This window comes from Elephantulus edwardii, unplaced genomic scaffold (genome assembly GCF_000299155.1).
Source record: "Elephantulus edwardii isolate Elephantulus edwardi_28Jun2011 unplaced genomic scaffold, EleEdw1.0 scaffold00085, whole genome shotgun sequence".
In the NCBI taxonomy this organism is placed as follows: Eukaryota; Metazoa; Chordata; class Mammalia; order Macroscelidea; family Macroscelididae; genus Elephantulus; species Elephantulus edwardii.
In genome coordinates this window covers 9471550-9480257 of record NW_006399835.1, presented here as the reverse complement: position 1 = coordinate 9480257, position 8708 = coordinate 9471550, and the positions used below count along the sequence as shown (strand labels likewise).

At 37.0% G+C, this 8708-nt stretch overlaps 1 pseudogene; it reads right to left on the bottom strand.

Annotated features, from left to right (window-relative positions):
* Nucleotides 1–5301: 5301 nt before the first annotated feature.
* LOC102846669 lies at nt 5302–5563 on the bottom strand (annotated as a pseudogene).
* Nucleotides 5564–8708: the final 3145 nt, after the last annotated feature.

The following is an 8708-nucleotide window of genomic DNA, read 5'->3' as shown; positions in this document are numbered from 1 at the left end:
ATTCTTCTTTCTTGCTGTGACTATTATGTGCCCTATAGTCGAGTACAGCTTAGAGCAACTCTATGAACAAGAGATCTGAACCTCTTTTCCTGTGCCATTATTATCATCTCCAACACATTTGAGCCCATTGCTGCAGAAACTGTATCAAATCATTTTGTTGAGAGTACTTCTATCTTTCACTGGTGCTTAAATTTTCCAAATCTGATATAACTTCTTGAGGAATAGCTTCTCCTAACAGCATGCCTGGTGTGTTAAAAAGCTGCACTTCAGTCCCAAAGGCATGCAATTTGAATCCATCAGCTGCTCAGAGGCAGAAGATGGAACGATCTTCTCTCGAGTGGTTTACTGCCTCCGATAACTCACTGAAGGGTCACCTATGAGTAGATTCTGACTCAACAGCACAAAACACTAACAACATGTCCAAAATATCTAAGTTGAAACTTCACCCTCCTTGCCTCCAAGGATCATGGTGGTGTCACTTTTTCCAGGACATTTCTGCTTGTTATTTTGGCAGTCTGTGGTACTCTTCTGTAATACCACAATGCAAATGTATCAGTTGTTATCTTATCATCCTATCCGTTGTCCAACTTTCAGATGCATAGCATGTGATTGGAAAGCTTGTGGTTTTAATCAGGCACACTTTATTTAGTCTTTAAACTGACATCATTACTCTTCAGGATTTTAGATAAGTCACTGAAAGAAACTTTCCCAACACTATATATGTCTTCTGATCTGCTTACTTCTGGTACCAAAGGTGTTGGTTATGAATCCAGGAAAGATGAAATTATTGACAGTTTCAATCTTTTGCTCATGTATCATGATGTTACCTATGGTCCAGTGGCGAGGATTTTTTCTTTCTTAATGTTGAGAAGTAATTCATATTGAAGGCAGCAGTCCTTGCTCTTCTGTACCAAATACATTAAGCTCTTCTCACTTTCAACAAAAAAGATTGTGTTGTCTGTATAATACAGGTAGTTGAGTCTTCCAATCTTGATGTCACATTCTTTTTTATAAAAGACCAGCTTCTCTAGTGATTTGTGTCTCTATAGATTAAATAAGTATGCAGAAATAATTCAACCCTGACTCACATCTTTCCCAATTTTAAATTTTGCAGTGTTCTCTTCCTCTGGACAACAAAGAGCTTTTTTGGTCTACATACAGACTTCATTCAAGCATAATTAATTGTTCTGGAATTTCCAATCTTCTCAGTGTTAGCTATAGTTTATTATAATCCACACAGTCAAATTTCTTTGCATAGACAATAAAACACAAATGATATACTTTCAGATAAGATTCATCTGATACCAGAGGGGGTTTTTTTGGCATTCCTGCCACTACCCATTGCTGTTGAGCTGAAAAACTAGCAGCAACACTCCATCAGTTTTCTGAGACTGTTACTCTTCAGAATGTATCTTTTTATCTTAGAGTGGCTAGTGGATTTGAACAGCTAGCTGCCTCTCACATAATACATCAAATATTTTGTCATTTGAGCTCATTTTGTAGGCTTTACAATGTACTTACTGAACAGAAGGCCACATTTTGAGTACATTAGGAATATCTGGAAGTCAGAAGCAAATATACGTCAAGAATACAATATGGTGAGATTAAATAAAGATCAATTAGTAATTTTAGTTAACTGCCAGGGACGTTTAAGTTCTTCCTTTATACTGCATATAATTAAAGAAGTACTTCCAAGAAACATACTATTATATATTCAGTTATTTAACTGTTTGTTCATATTCAACTTCTCTCTTATGGTTAATATTAAATATGAGTAAGTCTCCTTTATTTTAAAACAAACAAACAAACAAATATTATTTAACTTCTTACCTTCAAAGAGTTAATATTTTTTATTTCATAATCAAAATTATTAAGAAAGTTTTTTATGCATTCTACTCATATTTTTAGTGTCTTTCTTCACTCTTTTTTTAAAAAAAAAATTATATCATTTTTGTCTGTGTACCGTCAAGTTGGAGCTGACTTGTACAAGAGGAGACTGTCCCTCCTTCTGAAGCAGACCATCTGGTAGATTTGAACTGTGCACCTCTGGGCTTTCAGTGCAACTTCCTGTCACTAAGTTCACTCTGTTTTTTAAAAAATCTTTTTTTCCACTTTATTTTTATTTCAAATTGTTTCCCATACAAAATTTATATGCATTGTGTATCATTCATGTACATTACATTTCACACATTTATACATCACATTGTGTTCCAAATGAATATCTCTACTAAAAAACTCAAATAAATTATTTGCCCAAGTTCTTAACCTTATTTCTTTCTCTCTCTCTCTCTCTCTCATAAATCTCATAAATCCTATACTAAGATTTCTGGGGAAACATTGTCAAAGGGAATATTTATAGTGAAGGACAATTGAATGCTATGCCATTGTTTATGGCTATCATCTTAGAGGATGTTCTTACTTTACCTCATAACTACACTATTAACATCTCTTTTTTAATAGTAAATCTTTAAAATTCATAGTATAGTTTATACTTATGATATATCTCAACCTGATTTAGTATTTTAGTTAAACAATATCACTTATGCTTAGTACAACTGTGCTGGATAGCACATTCCTACAGTCTTATCTATTTAATTTAGAATAATTTTTCACACCTTATGCAATACACCATTCCCTTCAGAAATATCTTCTTTAATAATCCAATATTGTATAACTATTTTCTATACATGATATGACAATATATTTTTTCTTCCAGAACCTTACATCTATTTAAAGTCATATTTTTATATAAAATAAATCATTAATTTGACATGTCATTGTTATTGCTGTTATGTGCAATCAAGTCACCTGTAACTCATAGCAACCCTATGTACAATAGCTCTGAACCCTGCCCTGTCCTGAGGCTGTCTCACTGACTCTGACACACCTACTCCCATTGCCCTAGTTACTCAATTAGTCCATCTCACCTGCGGTAATCCTCTCCTGCACTGTCCCTCCACCTTTCTGAGCATGATGTCCTTCTCCAAGGATAGGTACTTCCGGCCATATGCCCAAAGTATGTGAGACAAAGATTTAAAACCTTAGCCTCCAAGGAGAGACATGGTTTCACCATCTCCAAGACAGACTTTTTTTTTTTGTGGTCCATGACATGTTCAAGACTCTTCTCCAGCACCACAACTCCTTACTCATTATCCAGCTCTCTGATGTATAGAACGTAATTGGGAAGACCATAGACTGGATCAAGCACATCTTAGTCTCTAGACTGACATGTTGTTTTTTTCAGTACTCTGGAAAGGTCCCTGACAGAAGATTTACCTAATGTAATTCATCTTTTGATTTCCTGAATGCTGCTTCCAAAAAAGTGTTTATTGAGGAGCTGAGCAAGTTGTAATTGCTAACAACCTCAGTCTCTTCTCCGTCTATCATGATGCTGCCAATTACCCAGTGGTGAGACTCTTTGTCTTCTTGATATTGAGCTTTCATCCATATTAAAGGCTACAGTCCTTGACCTTCTGCAGCAAGCCCTTCAGGCCCTCCTTATTTTTAGTAAGCAAGGTTGTGTCATTTGCATAACATACATTGTGGATGAGTCTTCCTCCAATCCTGGTGCACCCTTACATTCCTCCTTATAAAGCCCAGCCTCCCTAATGATCTGCTGTGCATATAAATTGAAAAGGTATGGAGACAGGATGCATTCCTATTGCACTCTCTTGCTGGTTTTGAACCATGCAGTGTTTCTTTGCTATGTTTGGAGGACTGCTTCCTGCTCAAAGTATAAGTTTTGCATAAGCATAAAGTGTTCTGGGATTCCCATTCTCCTCAAGGTTAACCAAATTTGTTGTGATCGACACAGTCAAATGCTTTTGCATAGTCAATGAAACACAGATGGATATCCCTCTGGTACTCTTTGCTTTCTGTCAAAATCTATCTGACATTGGCAATAATGTTTCTAGTGCCATGACCTCTTCTAAACCCTTATTATATTTCTCATAATTCACTGTCAACTACTCTTCCAGTCATTTCTGGAAAATCTTCAGCAGGATTTTGCTAGTGTGTGATATGAGAGATTTTGTATGATAATGTCCGCAGTCTATATGCAGAACAAATCATTCAGGAAGCTGGGCTTTATGAGGAGCAATTCATCAACAGCTTACATTATGCAGATGACACAACCTTGCTTGCTCAAAATGAGGAGGACTTGAAGTGCTTGCTGCAGAAGGTCAAGGACTATAGCCTTCCATATGGATTGAAGCTCAACATCAAGAAGACAACGATTCTCACCATGGTGACATCTGACAGTACCATGATGAATGGAGAAGAGATTGAAGTTGTTAATAGTTACAGCTTATTCAACTCCATGATCAATACTTTTGGCACCAGTAGTCAGGCAATCAAATGACAAATTTCACTGGGAAAGTCTGTGGTCAGGAACCTCTCCAGAGTACTGAAAATGCAACAGTGCCAATCAAGAAACTAAGGTGGGTTTGATCCAGGCAATTACTTACTATGCATCAGAGAGCTGAACAATGACTAAGGCAGACAGAAGGAGAATTGCTGTCTTTGAGCTGTGGTGCTAGAAAGTCTTGAACATACCAAGGACTACCAAAAAACCAAATAGTTCTGTGTTGGAGAGAATGAAACCAAGTTTCTCCTTGGAGGCTAGGATTTTAAAACTGTCTCACATACCTCACATGACCAGGAGGGACCAGTCCTTGGAGAAGGGAAACATTCTCAGAAGGGTGGAGGAACAGCACAGGAGAGGACGAACTCTGATGAAATGGATTAATACAGTAAATGAGGCATTGGGGGTTGGTGTGTCAAAATCAGTGAGACTGGGTCAGGACAGGGCAGGCTTCAGAGCTGCTGTACATAGGGTTACTATGGGTCACAGGTGACTCGAAGGAAAAGAAAAAATTTAATATCAATTAAACAGAATTATTTGGCTTTCTTTAAGAAATGAGATTATAAAAATGGAATTAGAGAAGCCAAATATTTCCTGTAGGATAGGTTTTTTTCATACTCTGATAGAATAAAGCATATTAACATAAGCAATGAGACCTTTTTCCTGTTTTCTTGCATTTTAACTATTTATTTTGAAGGTCTTTTAAAAATAAATTCAAAGGCTATCTGAAGAAAAAAATTGCACTGGACACTCTCATTAAATAAGTATTGTGATTAACTCAAAATAAGGGAAAATTTGCAACTCTGGAATGAAATGATGTGGTCCTGAAGGCTTTAGTTACAAAAAGGAGGGGGGATAATAATGGCAATTAAGCTGCCTCTTAATCCGATAAATCTAGAGTAGCATTCAATTTTTCCATTCTTCCCAATAAGTCAGTTTCAATCTTCAAACTGTGCCTTGGTTTCAAAAGATTTGATGATAGAAATTTAATGGGGTTTGGCTATCTCTCCTCTATCAGTATGGCAAGTCCTTGTATCAAAGTAGGCACAATGACTATACATTCACCTTCTGTTTTGATGAATTTTCTGCACTAATCTTCTCATTTTCTACTATCCTCTCGATGTTGTATGTGGGACCGTACTCAGAGTGAGGATTTTCTACAACCTGTATCAGTCCTTCCAGCATCTGTTCTGGCTCCATGGCAGACCTTGAAAGCTACAGTCCCTGGAAAAATTAATCCACGCCGGAAGCGTAAGTTCTTAAGAGCCCTTTATATATATATTTTTTTTTTTAAATGAATGTGTATGTTTATAAACACACACAGAAGCTCCAAGTAAGGAAAGGCTTAACCCTGTTCCTATAATAGCTCTTGCTATTGTGAGCCTTCAACTCCATTGCAAATTATAGCTTTCACATATAAATGTTGCTGTTGTTGTGAGGTGCTGTCAAGTGAACACTGGCTCATAGAAACACAACAGAAGGAAATCATGCCTAACCCTGACTTTCTCACAATTGCTCTTTTTCAGCCTATTATTGTTGCCACTGTGAAAATTCATCCTCTTGAGAGTCCTTTCTCTTTTGTTCTCACTTGCTACTTTCCTTCCTCAGGGTCTGGTTGTCCCCTGAAAGCATGTTTAAAGTATGTTAATTAAAAAGTCTTGCCATCCTTTTCTCAGAAGGAGATTGATAATTTAGATATAATTCTTTATGGACCATTAAAGTTATTCTCTTGGGATCCTAAGTTGTTGCTGTTGTTGTTGTTAAGTGCCGTTGAGTCATGATCATTTGTGACTCATGGTAACCCTATGTTAAACTCCACTCTATCTTGTGCCAATCTCAATATCTTTTACACTCACACTCCATCATCCCTGACAATGAGTCAATTCATCTCATCCAGGATGCTATCATATTGAGAATGAATCATAGCGACCTTATGAACAATAATGTCTGAACCCTGTCCTGTTCTGTGCCGTTCTCATTATCTCTGACAAACTCGAGCCTATTGCTGCAGTCACTGTGTCAATCCCTCTCTGAGGCTCTCTCTTTCCATTGCTCATCCTCCACCTTTCATAACATGATTCTCCTTTCCAATGAATATTCTTTCCTAGCAACATACTAACAGCATGTGAGATGAAGCTGGCTGAACTTTTCCCAAGCTAAATTTTTTGTTCTTTTGGCAATCCATGGAATAGTCAGTGTTCATCTCCAACACCAGGACTCAAAGGTATCAATTTTTCATCTCTCTTCCTTATTCATTGTTCAGCTCTCACAAGAACACCAAGTGATTGAAAAGATCATGGTTTGAATCAGGCACACTTTATTTTTTTAAATACATATTTTTATGAAAGTTTACAGAAAACTTGGATTTCCATTCATTTGTTGTTGTACATTTTCTCCTTACCCCTCCCCCAGTTCACTTTTCTCTTTACAAAGATTCTTTCATTGTTGCACAATTTTCTCCCTCCCTTTATGCACCTCTTATTCTGGGCTGTTGTCATGCAGCTACTACCTACATATACTTCTTTTAGACAATCCTTTTCCTTATCTATTTAAATTGCTTGTTCATTATTTATCCCCTTTTTTCATAGTTTCCACCAAACCTAATGTCAGTCTTGTTTATAACAGTGGCAATATTCAGTATTTGTCCTTTTGTGCCTGAGACATTTTACTCAGCGTAATGTTCTCCAGGGTCACCCATTTTGTTTAATATTTTATTAATTTCTTGTTTCTCAGTGTTGCATAGTATTCTATTATGTGACTTTACTACAGCTTCTCTATCCATTCATTTATTGTTGAGCACTTGGGTTGCTTCCATTTCTTTGCTATTATGAATAAAACAGCAATAAACACGGTTGGGCATCTATCTGTTTGGGTGGCAGTTCTGGTTTCTTTAGGGTATATTCCCAGTATTGTAATTAATGGGTCAAATGGAATTTCTTTTTCCAACTTTTTGAGAAAACACCATACTGCCTTCCAGAGTGATTGCACCATTTTACACCCTCATCAACAGTGATTAAGGTTTCCATTTTCTCCACAACTTCACAAGGATTTGTTGTTTTCTGCCCTGTTGAACTTTGCTATGGTTGCTGGGTGAAATGAGATCTCATAGTAGTTTTCACACTTTATTCTTGAAAGTGACATTATTGTTCCTAAGTTATTTGGAAAGGTCACTCACAGGAGACTTTCCCAATGCAATAAATCTCCTGAACTCCTGACCACTAGTATCAAGGTGTTGATTGTTGATCAAAATAGGATGAACTCATTGAAAATCTAAGAGGGGCTATGGGAGAAGGGGGTATCATCACTGCTGTCAGATTGATTCCAAATGAAGGCAGAGAAAAACAGAAGAATGGCTATGTTTTATTGACTATGAAAAAAGCTTTTGACTATGGGGATCATGACAGTCTATAACTAACATTGAGAAGAAATGGAATCCCAGAATGCTTAATTGTACTCATATAAAATCTATATCTTGACTATGAAGCTCTTTTCTGAACAAAGCAAGGGAACACTGCATGATTTCAAATCAGGAAAGGTGAGTGTCAGGGTTATATAATTTCTCTATCAAGAAATCAAAGAGCGGAACAGAAAATTTCAAAAGGCAGCTCAGGATGACAAAACAAGATACTATGATGAAATGTGAAGAGAGCTAGAGTCAGAAAATCAAAAGGGCCAAACTGAAGGAGTTGAAAAACAAATTCAAGCTACAGGTGGCAATACTTAAAGATAGTTTTGGTAGAATGTTAAACGATCTAGGAGGTATCAAAAGAAGATGGAAGGAGTATACAGAGTCACTGTATTAGAAGGAATTGGCTGACACAGAGGAATTTCATGGAATAACATATGAGCAAGAGCCTATGGTGATGAAGGAGGAAGTTCAAGTTGCTATGAAGGAGTTGGCAAAATACAAGACTCCAGGAGTTGACAGCATACCAATTGATCTATTTCAACAAAGAGACGCTGCCTTGGATGGGCTCATTAAGTTGTGCCAAGAAATCTGGAGGACAGCCAACTGGCCAACTGCCTGGAAGAGATTAATATTTGTTCCCATTCCAAAGAAAGGTGACCCAACAGAGTGTGGAAATTATGGAACATTATCATTGAAATCACATGCAAGCAAGATTCTGCTGAAAATTATCCAAAAACATTTGGAACAATATGTCAACAGAGAACTACCAGATGTGCACGCTGGATTTAGAAGAGGTCATGGTACTAGGGATATTATAGCTAATGTTAGATGGATCTTGGTAGAAAGCAGAGAATACCAGAGGAATGTCTATCTGTGTTTCATTGACTATGCAAAGGCTTTTGACTCTGTGGATCACAACAAGCTATGGCTGACTCT